The following is a 14,538-nucleotide window of genomic DNA, read 5'->3' as shown; positions in this document are numbered from 1 at the left end:
AGGAAATGGTTCTGAAACTTATCACCCTCACTAAAATCAGTCTTCTAGAAAAACTAAGCACTGCCCCCAGCTTGCCAAGAAAATGATCTGACAGTTGATAACAGAATTAATGCCATTGTGAATGTGCTACAGAGAACATGAACACTGAAAAGTAGATGAGAGCAAATTACAAGACAAAACTGGGGAAGCAAAATCATCCTTAAGACTCCTCTGAGACCTCAGAATGTGCTTGAGGATTTTGAGGGAGGAAGTGAATTTCCAAACTATTCCCTTCTTTACAAATCCCTGTGGGCCCCATTGTGTCCCTGATAATATTGAAAAATGGTTTATCTGCCTAGATAAAATTTCCAATGTATATCCATAGTGCAATTTTAAAAATATCATGTATGGTAATAACATCATTATTTCACTCCACACTTGATAAAAGTTTTCTAACTACTTTCAATTATTGTTTGTACCTCTACACCAAATAGGCCTACTAAATTTAGAAATGATTTGCCAGATAAAACTTTACTGCTAAATGAGAACACAAACAGAAAATCTGTTATTTAACTTAATTTAACAGTAACTTAATTTTGAATAACCCAAACCTGATCTGATTTACGATAATTTCTATTTATCAACAACTAACATTACAAAAATGTTTCAGGAACTTAGAAGTGTAGCAGCCATAGTTGTAGTATCTAGCAGTGTTCTGTGACAAACTATATACTTTGGATCTTTCCAGTTATTAAATGCACAAAGGTATTCTTTGTGACTTGAGGCAAAACCACTTACATATCTGGATTTTTTAGTGTACAAAATTTGCTAAGTTTGCTGGTTCATATAATCACAGGCTATGCCATTTCAGTGAAACTTAGTGTGACTGTATGCATATTTCTCATAAGGAATCCCCCCAGCATTTAGCAGGGCTTACTTGCAGTCGGTAAAATGAGAACCCAGCTTTGCTGCTTGGAGGTAAAACGGTAATGACTGGGGAAGGCACTGGCAAGGCCACCCTGTATTGAGTCTGCCATGAAAACGCTGGAGGGTGTCACCCCAAGGGTCAGACATGACTCGGTGCTTGCAAAGGGGATACCTTTACCTTTACCTTACTTGCAGTCAATTCAACTTGAATGTGAAGCTGCCTAATACTGAGATAATCAGTATAAACAAGTGAAAACCTCCACATTGATATTTGTAAATAATGGTGTTTTTAAAGTGAGTGATACAGAGGAGAAAGTTTTGTCTGTGAGATTGTTAATCTATCTTTAGCAGTGTCACAATGGAATATCTACTCCCTTAACTGAACCCAAGTACATGAGGATACAGCGCTTCTGAACCTGGGGGTCAGGACCCCTTTGGGGGTTGAATGACCCTTTCATAGGGGTCGTGGCAGAGCGAGCAGCTTGGCCAGCAGGGGGGGCACCGCCACTGTTGCCACTCCTGAAGGCACCCGCCAATTTATATACAATCTATATACAATCATGAACAATGGATCTTCACACCATTGGTGTGGTCAGTTTCGGTTTAATTTCTGTGACAGAACACTTGCATAATTTTATGGCTGGAGGTCATCACAACATGAGGAACTGTATTAAAGGGTCACGGCATTAGGAAGGTTGAGAACCACTATGTTAGGGCATAACAGAATATGGGATGAGGTGGGATGCACAAGTCACATTTCCTAAAACAATCAGATTAAAACACTGATTTGATAACCGGTTGGAAGTATCACTACTTTGTTTTTTTGCTATATTTTAGAAAACCAACATGCACACAACACCTTACAGAAAGCATACCCAATTCAGCTCTCAGCATTGCCACTGGGTTAACAAAATTAGTATTCCTTTTGTGATTGTAGAACTGGATATACTAATTCAGAACAGTGTTATTCAATAATTATGAAGCATACTAAATGAAAACATTGAATCTCCATGATTATCAAATCCATTAGATATGTCCATTATTAGATGTTTAAAAGACTGAATTGTTAGAAAAAATACAGCAGCAGCTATAGGGGACTAAAAGGCGGATGGAGGAGAATGAAAAAACAATACAAGCATGAGGTGACAAAGCTACATGAAGCCTCACTTCCTGCTTTGCCCCAACATTATAATGTTGCGGTATAATAATGGGGAAAAAATCATGCCATAACACAATCAGAATTAGGGATTAAAAAAATTAGGAGATCGCTCAGGGGACAACCAAAGAGTGGTGGGAAGCAAAATTTGAAGGTGGGAATTCCTCACTGGAAAACTGGAGGGGATTGCAGGAAGACTATATTTGGAAAATACAAGGCAATGGGGCATTAAATTTGGATCTATTCCTGGGAAGGCAAACAGTTGTGTGGAATTTTTTTACAAACTTTGATAACATTACCTCTTATCTGAGAAATCTTACTCTCCCTAGCCTCAGAATGGGCTTTACAGCTATGTGCTTTCAGACTATTCCAACAGCTTATCTAACTGATCGTTATACACATGCACCTGCATATTTGCGGTATTGTGTTTGTGGAGAATCTGTTCTTGAGGATATGTATGTGTGTGTGGAGGCAATGATGAGACTGGGATGGCTGCCTCCCTCCACTTGTTACAACTATATAATTAACCATTCCAAACTGGGGCAGAATATCAACTTTCTGATTGTAACTAAGTGTTTGAATCAGCATATGTGTTTAGCTACCAGATACCTGAATCTGGAATTATTATGTCTAATAGACCAAATGCCCTGCCTCCCAGTTTCTACAGCCATTATACCCAACTGCTTCCTACTGAGGTTCCCAAGAATATCACTCTAGTCTCTTCACATCTGAATGATTCCAGCTCTCAAAATCTGTGAGTGCTCAAGTCTCCACACCTGGCTCTAGGGTTACTGTTCTCCACTTTTTCCTTTACATGCACCTTTGCTCCCTATTACTTTTACTTCTTCTGCATTACCTCTGAGTCTTTCCATTCTGCCTCTATACCATTGATTCTGTGCAGCAAAAACTTTTTCACAATGGCAACACAATAGTGGATAAAACCCCTATCAAATGCTGGAACATCCAATATGATATGTGTGGTTGGCTATAGTTCAACCACCGAAGCATACCCAGAAGCTTTTCTAATAAGGCGGGCTTTCCTTTGCAAAAAATAACCCTGCTGCATCGGAAGCTAAAAACAAGATTTGTAGGTGAAGGGTTTCAGTCATTACTGTTCTTAGGAAGTAGCCTTTTATTATTTATTGCCAGTGGCTGTAAATAATTAAAATTTATGCATTCTATTGGAAAATGCATTAGCCTTCCATTAACCAGATACCAATGAGATTACAAAAAGCTCATCTGTGTGAAGAAATTTTCCCACACCATGGTTTTACAGTTCACAGTTTGAAAACACATTTCTGTCTGGTTAAATGCTTTCTTCCTTTAACATTTATTAGCTTAAAAAATTATTTTAAAAGTCATGGGTGACAGTGGAGTTCATGTATCCAACTGCTGAAACATACCCTGTATGATTCAAAGCACCAGCAGGAGTTTCAGAAGGCTAGACAGAAATAAACTGGTAATAAAATGCCCCTGTGTCCTTCGATGCACAAATCTCATCAACTGACAGGTCTGCGCCATTTACGAGGCAAAGAAAAGGAAAGGGGCTTCTTTAAAATGTCTCTCATAAAGGGTATGAAAAAGAAGTTACTTCTTAAGAAGTTACTGCTTACTTGATGAGGCAGCAGTTTTCAACTAGTGTAAGGCAAATCTGCACATAGAAGCAACATATACAGGTCCCTTGGTGTTGTCACTGTTTTAGAGGGACTACTGAAGCAGATCACTATCCAAAAGATGAACCTCACATAGGGGTGCTAGCTGATGTCTGGCAACCAACAGGGTGATTGTGCAAGGACAAGGGAAAATAGTGCTGCACCAATGATACCATGTCAATGTGATACCTAGGGATATGAGTGAAACTCTATGGTTTTACCTTACAGTTTGCCCAAATCCTATAATATTGCACTGATGTCATGGCTGCAACATAATGTCACTTCTGGGTATTTGCCAGAAGTGATGTAGTGTCTATGGCATGATGCCTTTTCTAAAAAAAAAACTTCCTCCCATTGGCTTTCAGCAGTCAATGAATAGGGGAGTGGGAGTTCTCCCACTGAAGTGAGGGAACGGATCTTCCTAACTCCATAACCAGATGACATGTATATGCCAGCATCCCCTGTGACATCATCAGATGTTATCTGCATGTAAGTATAAGATTGTGCAGGCTTCTTATAAGACAGTGAAACAAAGAAATGACAACTCCTAATACATTTTGTTCACTTAAGTTTAATCACAGTGATTCACGGCAGTCTATTTGCTTTTTCCAAGTCATTGCATCTCAGTTTCATTTACTCAGTACCTTGATCAGTACGTATCATACAGTATACGCTCCTGCGTACATGACACGGACATACTTCTCCAGCTCTGTCACCCATCCTGCATTACATTTTAGAATTTACTATAACAAACACTGCTAAAGTTTAAACCAAAATCATATCCTACTGACTTCATGAATTATCACACAAGTTTACAGATTCCTGCTACAAATGTGTGTGTTTATCCATCCTTGTATTCTAGTAGGCATGAAACGAGAATAGTGGGATCAAAATTGCAAAACAACTTATAAGAACACAAAAACAAACAAATTGCATTTAATACAATTGTACAAAAATAAAATCAAAGAAAAAATCCTATTCTAAATTGATTTAACATTCCATAAAATGGCTGTGTTTTTTTTTTAACTTGTTTCCTGCAATGCTGGAGTTTCTTGATCTATGGCACAACTAAATATAGTATTTTACTAATCTCACTAGGGAGCTGGCTAACTGCTCACCCCCTGTGGAACAAATCTAAGGAATACATGAAAAACACCCACATTTAAGCAAGACCCCTCACTAGATCATTAAGCTCAGATAAAGGCCTGTGATATATAACACAATCATTGTGTCAAGAAAACATATGTTTGATTAGTACGCCTCAGGTTCATTAATCGCTGTGTCTGCTTCACAGCAGTGGGCAGAGTTTCCATTGTAGCTACTGCACAGGGGGAAGATACTCAGCAGATAAAAGACTGACAGCTCCATTCAATATTGGGAAATATTCAAAACATGAATGTCCTTGAAGAATCTATGAAAGTTAGTACTACATAGTACTAAAGTTAGTACTATATAGCACAGTGCTTCTGACTATACAGAACACAGTTTCTACGTAAGTTAAATGTAAAACAAAAACAAAAACAAAGCAATAGTAAACTACTCTTAACAATGTTTGTTAAAAAGAAGTCGTTGCCAAAATTGGTCAGGCAAGGTGCACGTGAAACTGAGTTAATAGAACTTGCATGCCTGGAGCAGTACTGTGTGGAATACCAGGCTGTTATACCCAAGAGGTTCAACAAATCCCAGCACAAAGCCTAGAAATCTCATCATGAAGCATATCGGTACTCCTTTGAGCTTGAGGGAGGGGGAAACTTCCATCTCATGGAAACTGGTGCATGGCTATCACCACAACAACTGCATTGTTTAGTCTCAGTTAATGGAATAGAACCCTTCTGGTTGATAGCAACAGAAACTTGCCTGAGAGAAGAGGGTGCTCTTATGTCATACCATTCCCATGTCCACCATTGAAGCAGACTTGGTGTGAATTGACTTCAAATAATATTTCTATGTTCTAAGCAGAAGGAAATCTGAACAGTCTTATCTATGAGAAAAACACAACTCTATAGGCTTTTGGCTTTTCCTTTTTATGAAGTAAATAAATAAATGTTCTTTATGTCAGATATTACTTGCTTAAATGAATTAAATTTGGCCAGTTCCCCTCCAAACCCCCCCCCGTCCCAATTTTCCCCATGAAATCTGAGTGTGGAAGAAATCATCATCATCATCAAAGATAATAAAAAGCAAGTTTTGCTTTTGTTTGTTTGTTTGTTTTAAACCAAGACCATTTGGGTCAGGGCCCGGTGATGTCATGGGTTGACTGAAAAAGAAGCCTGGCTTCTAGGATCTAGCTTGTCAAGGCTTACTATAGCACCCTTGAAAGTTACACTAGTCCTCTTAATGTGTCACAATGGATGTAAAAAAGGAATAACACAGTTTAAATGCACAAAAAGTGCTGAAAGTCAGAGACAGTTGTATGGATCATGTGAATACATGAGACTGCCTTGTACTGAGTCAGAAATTGTTCCTTCTATGTTAGTATTATTTATTCTCATTGACAGTGGTATTCCAAGGTATCAGAAACATGTCTTTCAAATGACCTTATGTGCCAGGGATTGAAGCTGAGACCCTGTACGTACAAAGCAGATGGTATTTAACAATCCATGCCCCCACCCTAATGTTTAGGCACAATGAGAAATCTTTTAATTACACGAGGCATTCTGAACCAGGGTACCAGAAACCCTGTGGTTTCTTGACGGCCCTGGAAGGGTTTCCCAAATAGGTGGCAGTCAATTAATTTAATATTTTTAAAAAATTGTTAAACATTTATAGGGTGATACGACTACATATGGCCATGTCAACCTCCCAAAAAATGGCCAATTATGGGCCTGGAGGGGTGGGGAGGGGCCCAGGTTGGCATGAACACAGCTATGCTTCCCAAACATATTATGCACGATAGTGTTAGTTCTGGGGGATTTCGAAGCCTGAGGAATGTTTCAGGGATTTCTTGATGGTAAAAAAGTCAAGCAAGGCAGAATTAAATTGATGTCTCGGTCCCCTTCCTTAACTATGATTTTCTATAACACGCAAATAGGCCAGAGTGACTAGCTTTGGTCATGGTAAACCAGGATTAGCAGTAAACTAAATCCTGCTTCCAGAAACTAACCATATTGTCAACAAACCATAACTATCTTAAACTAGCTGGAATTAGATTACAGTAAAACAAGCTAGCAGGTGTAGAGGTATAAACTTCATATTAAAATGGCAAATCAACATTAAAGCGCCCCTCAATCTTATTAATTATAAAACAAATGAATGAATTTGGGCATTAGTAATTTTAGAAAATTGTTAAAACGTTACATGGAACAGTTATTTCCAATCACATATAGGTGCCAAATAAAATGTTTTTACCATTTTAGAACACTTCAAAAATATGATGCAACCATGTTAAGGCATATGTTGGCCAGTGATAAAGGCAGAGGAATGGGTTAGCAGAAAACACTGATATAGTCCCACAATGGCCTATTATGCATGAAGTGGAAGGTCCGCATTTGGGATGGAATGGCGGAGGCTAAAATCACCAATTATGCATGCCGCAGGCGGCAACCGGGTGCAGAGTCAACGTATGCCACTGAAAAAACTGCGTTAGCAAAATGCAGAAGAAAGTGGAGCTTCCCGGGCGACCAGGCCGCAACCAGAAGTGGCTCCGGATTGGTCGCATGCATAATCGGCTGCTCTGGGTTTTGCCGCTGTTGTGTTCCATCCCGTGCGTTTGCGGTTTGCTTTGCTTCTTCCTCCTCCACGTTCTCCAAGCCGCCGTTTCAGCGGCCGTACATAATAGCCCAATGAAATGCAAAAATGCAAAGGAGCAGAGAAATTATATGTAGAAGAAGCAATGCAATTATCTAGAAATGCATACAAGTAGGATGTTTGCTATATATATGCCTTATCCATATCAATTCCCTAGCAAGTTAGATGGATAAGGCATATATATATAGCAAACATCCTACTTGTATGCATTTCTAGATTCCCTAGCAAGTTAGACGGTTTAGATGTACAGACCAAATCTTAGTTTTATTAATATTTCAAATTTCATAGTTAAAGTAAAGATAAATAAACAAGGTTAACTTTCAAATATGTCTTGAGAAGCTGCAGGGAGCTCATAGTTTATTGGAGATCTAGAAAACAGTCGTAATTTAAAGCTTGACAATATTCTACTTGACAATATTCTTCCCTACTCTAGGTAGTAAACTGTGTCCAATCGCTGTGAAAAATTAAGGCGGGGTTGGATGTATATATCTGAAATACCATTTTGATTTCTGCATCAGTTAAAATACACTTACACCTGCTATTAATTTTCTTCTTGGTTATGAGAACTGTTGTTGTTCGCCCACAATGAGTAAAAAGAAAAGGCTACGCAGCACAAATGAATTTGGAAACTACAGTGCATTTAAGCCAGTAGGTAAGTGGAGCAGATCAAGCTACGTATGTTCCAGGAACTGCTGTAAAGTAGTGCTAATTCAATTACAGCTTTATTCAACAATGCACACAAAACACAGCTATTTCCATTTATGCTAAGCATTTTGAATATAATGCTGTTCCTTATGTTTATAATGTACAAGCTTATTTTCATTAGACGCTCCACACTGGAAATCCACCCTCTAGAAATCTAGATTTCTCACTTTCAAGAGGACCCATTTTAATGGCACTTCCCCAACTCCCTTTTCACCATCATCTGTTTCTTTTGAAATCTACACTTCTCACTTCAAGCAGTCCCATTTTAATGGCATTTCCTTCAACTCCCCTTTCCTTGTAATCTGTGTTTCTTGCTACTTTTCTTTTGAAGGATTGTGTTTCTAAATCAAATGCACAGATTACAGCTGAATAACTAAGCACCAGCCTAAGAACAACTGAGCACGATGCCTTTGCAGTTCTGTCTGTAGTGACTCAAGCCTCCTAAGTTTTGGCTTCACCCCAATGCTAGGTTGGCATCTAACTTTATCAAAGATTTACTCCAAAGGAATTTGGCAGAGAGCATAGGCAGCTTTGTTTAGTGCTGGCTACATTACTTTGAGAGGTCTGACAGCTTTGCTGCTATTTAAAAGCCAAACAAAAACCAAATGTACTAGTTTTAAAAGTACAATTTACATTTTTCCATGTATAAGGCTAGTTGCAGGCATTTGTCACAATGAACAGGGTGTTTCTAAGTGCGGCAAACTATTTTATTCGAGACTTAAACCCCATACTTGGCTTACTTGTACATAATTCTGATATTTCTGTGTACCAGTCTTTTTATAACACTGAAAGGGACAAGAAAATTCCATCTGTTGTTTTCTGTACAAAGTCATGCCAAGAAATCAAATGCTTTTAAATACTGGGCTTTCTTCCTTTCCACTGTGGCAGCAGTGGGCAGGTATATGATTACCACTTCATGGAGGTAGATGTGGTGTCAAACATCATCTTGATTTCAAGGTATTTTAGAAATCACTCACTGGTAAAAAAAATGAAATGGAAGCTATCTCCATTTACTATACTTGCCATCCAGTTCTACAGAGAGTCACTCCACTCTATACTCATTGATTTCACTAAGCTTAGTAATGCACTGTTAGGCTGCAATTATAGATATACTTACCTGGGAGAAAGCCCCATTGAAGGAAATAGATCTTACACTCTTGTATGTTTTTTTTTTAAGCTGTATAAATAATTTGTTATTTTAAAACATTTTTAGTGCTTTGTTATTTTATGTTTTACGTGTCAGCTGCCTCAATCATGTTTCTTGGAAAAGAGGTCCAGCAATGCTATTCATGGTCCATTGCAGCCTTTCTGGCTTTTTACTGTTGAAAAACTCATGAAACATTCTTCAGGCTTTGAGAAATACTGGAAGCCACACCTTCCCGCCACAACTCCAGTAGTCATGGTACTAGAAGTGACATCACCAGACCACTCCAACAATACAGAAATATTTTCAGATGATTTGTGAATAGAACCATATCTGCATTCTGCACTGCTCTTCTTCACCAAAGGAAGGATGTAGTGGGAGCCTGCAGAAACAGGGCCAGGGCAGGCCTCTGCTGCTCTGTCCTCCTGCCCCCTCCCAACACCAGAAACAGGGCCAGGGAAGGCTTATCCCACTCCACTGCCCTCACCCCCTCCCATGCTAGAAACAGGCCTGGAGTAAAAATTACTTGGGGTAGGAAATGGAGAGGTGAGGGCTGGTATGAGGGCAGGACAAAGCTGCAGAAACTATCACGCATTTCCCCAATCATGCAGTCTTATCCTTGGTTGCTCACTAATGGGACACGCAATTTAGTGTGGTAGGCTACCCTAAATGTGGAGGGGGCTCTAAAAGCTGCCAACATTCAAAGGCTGTCCAGGAACACATTCCTTGTGTGGAAATGGTCTCAAGAACTTAAATCTGTTGAAACAACTTCACTGGTTACCAATTTGTTTATGTCACACTGATTTGCCAGCCACATCTTTAATTCATCTGCACTAAGACCGATGTTCCAGAGCGTGGGGTAGTTTTTTTTTAGGTCAGTCTGGATACTACTATTTTTCTGTGTTTTAGGGTTATTGTTAAGGGGTTATTAACATTGTATGTTTTTACTGGATATTATGTTATTTTCTTTCTGTAAACTGCCACAAGCCAGCCTGCTGGCAGTGGCAGTATAAAAATATAAACATAAATAAATCCTTTTTATTCAAGAAGCTGTTCATACAGTTAGATGCTCTATAAGGCACTAATGCTAACTTTTCAGTGTGCAGTCAAATCAACGTATAACAATATGCACATATAAGCACATGAAGTTTGGTTTCCAGGAACATGAATAGGATATCTTGCTTAGGGACAGGAGGTCGATCCTGTTCTTTTGCTGTAAAGCAATATTGTCTTTTAGCAATAAAAATCCAGCTTTAAGTATGAAGAAATTTGTCTGAATTATATCCAATGTAAAATTGTAGACTTACTGATGTTATACCATAATAATATAAAAGTAGGTAGTATTTGAGAAATTATGAACCTGGCTTGGATCCAATGATGTGCAAGTGGAAACATGAACATTCCAAGCAAAGCTCTATGTATGCCTTATGCAACACCAAGTGAGTACTTTTCTTCTATGTATTATAACACCCATAAACTGGTTCCACAATATCTTGCACAAAGGAAAATGCAAATAGGATACAAGGAATGTGACTTAGCACAAGCAGCTACTATGATCTCTTCCTTGTATTTCACTTTGTGCAAGAGCCATAGTGCAACTGGAAATTTTAAATTTGATGTAAACCTATGCACATCTCACAATTTTTATTAGACAATTGTTACCAACTGAGGGCCATTCTGCACAGCGCTAATGTTGCTGAAGACTCACCATTGTGTAACGCTATTTTTTTTACGTTACACATTTTTTTTTACGTTACACATGACATCATACACAATCTGCAACACTCCTGCAACACTCGCTTTGTTGTAGTGCTTTTTAGGGAATTCACAAATGTTTCTTGGAAAAGACTTACAAAAGTGGATTCCCCCTAAAAACCGCTAGAGCCTTGAAAATGACCTGCAACACATCTGAAAAAGACATGTGCGTTCTCAATGTAGAGGTAGCAAGCATGTCTTTCCCTAAGCTCTCGCACCCGAGCTTCCGGCATCGCGATCGCCATTCCCCCCCCCCCCTTATACCGGCAAAAGCAACGAATAAACAATGCTTCTTTGGCTGAAATCCCTCCACAAGCAATTGTCTCTAAAGTTTCTAAGCACAATACAGCCCCCTGTTCGACACTGCCCGTAATTTCAGCCAGAAATTGCACAGGGGGCGGGGGGATTTTTTAAAACTTTAAGAGCGTGTAAGCGATTAAGTGCCAGCTCCCACGCCAGCGAAAAGGTCTTTCTGATACATTGAATGGACAAATATGCGTTGCTACAGGTGTTTTCGGGTTAAAAAAAAAACAGTTTTTAAAGGGAAGCATGAACACAACAGTTAATTGCCTGTTCTGTTTGATTGATGGCCAGGGGTGGGAGGAAGCGCTGAAAAATATTGCCTACTTTGTTGCCATTTCGGCGAGACTGGAAACTTGTGTGTTACGAGAACAGCACTAGTGGGAGAGCCTTTTTTCGATAGAAACGACTGTGTGCGTTACCGAGACCTGCCGCTTTTGATTGCAGCGCTTTTCAATAGTGCACAGATTTAGCAACATTGCCCATTGTGCGAAATGGCTCTGAATGTTTGCCAATGTATTCTGTTTGTGTCGGCAGAGTCCATTTAAGGAGGAAAGAACTGTCTGCTCCCCAATTTCAGATATCAAGTAATCATTCCTAAGAAACACATATACATTTGTATGAAAAATAAAAATATAACTACAAAATGTAATCAAAATACAGTTTTTAGCAACTGAATTTTGAATATATCCAGAAATAAAGCTTTTAAAAAGGGCACAAAGCCTTTTTTGTTGTTAGGTACGAAGTCGTCTCCGACTCATCGTGACCCCATGGACAATTATCCTCCAGGCCTTCCTGTCCTCTACCATTCCCTGGAGTCCATTTAAGTTCGCACCAACTGCTTCAGTGACTCCATCCAGCCACCTTATTCTCTGTCGTCCCCTTCTTCTTTTGCCCTCAATCGCTCCCAGCATTAGGCTCTTCTCCAGGGAGTCCTTCCTTCTCATGAGGTGGCCAAACTATTTGAGTTTCATCTTTAGGATCTGGCCTTCAAAGGAGCAGTCAGACCTGATCTCCTCCAGGACTGACTGGTTTGTTCACCTTGCAGTCCAAGGGACTCGCAAGAGTCTTCTCCAGCACCAGAGTTCAAAAGCCTCAATTCTTTGATGCTCGGCCTTCCTTATGGTCCAACTTTCACAGCCATACATTACAACTGGGAAGATCATAGCCTTGACTAGACACACTTTTGTTGGCAGGGTGATGTCTCTGCTTTTTAGGATGCTGTCTAGATTTGCCATAGCTTTCCTCCCCAGGAGTAAGCATCTTTTAATTTCTTTGCTGCAGTCCCCATCTGCAGTGATCTTGGAGTCCAGGAAAATAAAATCTGTCACTATCTCCATTTCTTCCCCATCTATTTGCCAGGAATAGAGAGGGCCAGATGCCATGATCTTCGTTTTCTTGATGTTGAGTTTCAAGCCAACTTTTGCACTCTCCTCCTTCACCCGCATCAAAAAGCTCTTTAGTTCCTCTTTCTGCCATTAGAGTGGTATCATCTGCATATCTGAGGTTGCTGATATTTCTCCCTGCTATCTTAATCCCAATATTTGCATAACAGGCTGCAATTCACTAGGTAAAATTCTTCTCTCCTTACCCATTTAGCAATGGAAGGGAGGGTCACACAATTGTATGGAATTCTTGTTTGTTGTACAGATGTTAAAGGTACAGAATCACATCTGGTACTAGTATTCAGTCAAATCATATTAACTTGAATATTTTAAAATAATGTAAAAAAGAACTACTTTTGAAATGCACAATATTTAATTTAAATGGGGGAGGGGTGTCCTTATCGAAATAGGGTAGGGGAACCATTTCCTACAAAATCTGGAAATCAAATTTTACTCTTACGAAAATGACTGTATATTGTAAAAATGCTGATTAGCTTTATACCTGCAAAACTTCAGACACCAAATTCTGCAGTGAATAAACTATACTAGGATTCTACCCCCCCTCCCCCCGCACACACACACCTGCTGAACAGCACTACATGCAGTCATTTTACTCAGTACATATACCTGGTTCCCCATCACATTGACTAAGGCAAGAACCTTAGACACTGGGGTCAATAACTCAAGACAAAGCAATATACATGGCTTATGCCCGCTGTTGACTTATGGACCTACACAGCTGAAACTCACATCCATGATGAACCTGAGGTGCAAGCAATGTTGTTGAGGCTTGCTTTGCTCCCAGAATGTCTGGCCAGGTCCGCCCTTTTTATCTGCCAGTACACCAATACTTTCAAAGTTAGAGGATGCATGTGTATGTATGTGTGTGCATGTGGAGTCAGGCCACAAAGATTTCCTACTCCTGAGCAATCTTATATTTTAAATAGTACTGAAGTTCAGAACATTAGTGCCGCAGGCCCTCCCAGGAATATGGCTGCTTGATCATTCGGTTCACTAACTGCTGTGGTACTCCGGACTTGATATATCAACTATAAATATCTATAGAAGTCTTATAGACAGTTCAGTTAATTTAGTTAGTTTTCTGCCTAATAAAGTAAAGCTGGAGAATACCAGTGATGTTAGCTGCCTCAAACATTCCAGCCAGAATATTTTAAAAATAAGTAAATATGTGGAATAAATGTAAACAATATCTTTGGAATATTTCATGTACATTGCCTTTTTAAAAGGAAACCTTTCTATTTAAGTTATAAAACAATGAACTAAATGGTATGTAATCATTAAAATAGCTACCCTAATTTTATGTGCAGCTGATTTTATTTAATAGCGCGTCTCCAAGCAAGTGGCTGAAACCATAAACTCAAAGTTTACATAACTAAAACTGTAAGAATGCTTTATTCAGATACCATAACTCTTTGTTAAGTACTTGGCTTCATTAATTTGAACTGAATCAAAGTACAACACCGCTCTTTTAATAACAGAGGACTATAATAGTGGGCAATGAATAATTTAATATGCTTTATTTTATATAGTGATCTCAAGAATCCAGAAATATTTAGGGTTTGTAACACATGTGTGCTTTATATATGAAATGAATTCTGAAGAGTTTAAATTAAATAATCAAACATTTTAAAGAGTATGCCCTCTAGCTGGAGATTCTCCAGTAAAAGTTTATAAAATCAATACAGATTTCTTTCTCATAGTAATAAAGCCTTCTGGGAATCCTTTTGGATTAAAAAAGAAATAAAAAAGAATGCTGGGGACAAAACT

The 14,538-nt window shown here is 38.9% G+C and overlaps 1 protein-coding gene across 7 annotated transcripts in view; it reads right to left on the bottom strand.

Annotated features, from left to right (window-relative positions):
* The window catches only part of STAU2 (staufen double-stranded RNA binding protein 2), a 321,968-nt gene that overhangs the window by 224,536 nt on the left and 82,894 nt on the right, over window positions 1-14,538 (bottom strand). The window lies entirely within an intron of this gene.

Source organism: Paroedura picta, chromosome 9 (assembly GCF_049243985.1).
Source record: "Paroedura picta isolate Pp20150507F chromosome 9, Ppicta_v3.0, whole genome shotgun sequence".
Lineage (NCBI taxonomy): Eukaryota > Metazoa > Chordata > Lepidosauria > Squamata > Gekkonidae > Paroedura > Paroedura picta.
The sequence above is the reverse complement of the archived record's forward strand: the minus strand, read 5'-3'. Positions and strand labels throughout refer to the sequence as shown.